Source organism: Carlito syrichta, unplaced genomic scaffold (genome assembly GCF_000164805.1).
Source record: "Carlito syrichta isolate Samal-C Ts95f unplaced genomic scaffold, Tarsius_syrichta-2.0.1 Scaffold169018, whole genome shotgun sequence".
Taxonomy (NCBI): Eukaryota; Metazoa; Chordata; class Mammalia; order Primates; family Tarsiidae; genus Carlito; species Carlito syrichta.
This window is the reverse complement of record NW_007113114.1, coordinates 16,448-16,798: the sequence shown is the minus strand read 5'-3', so window position 1 is coordinate 16,798 and position 351 is coordinate 16,448.

The window sequence follows — 351 nt, the reverse complement described above, 5'->3', positions numbered from 1 at the left end:
GGGGGCGGGGCCCTGGCACCGGAGTCATCCGTGCTGCCAGCCAGGGAGCCGAGCAGCCCCAGATGGGAGCTGGAGGAGAGGGGGATCCCCAAGGAACAGGTGGGCTCTGAGGCTTGAGCGCAGGGATGAGGGAGAGTCTTGAGCTGCACTCGGGAGAGAAGATGGGGGAGTCATCTACTTGGGGCGCAGGGCAGGGATCGAGAGGGTGGGAACAGGGGGTGGGGTGAGGGTGGCTGGCAGGAGCTGGAGAGGGGAGTGAGGATTGGATGGGGTGTCCGTATTGAGAGACGAGGATGAGGCGGGGAAAGAGGGGTACCCGGGTGGCGGGAGGACCACGGGGGTGGGGTCCCC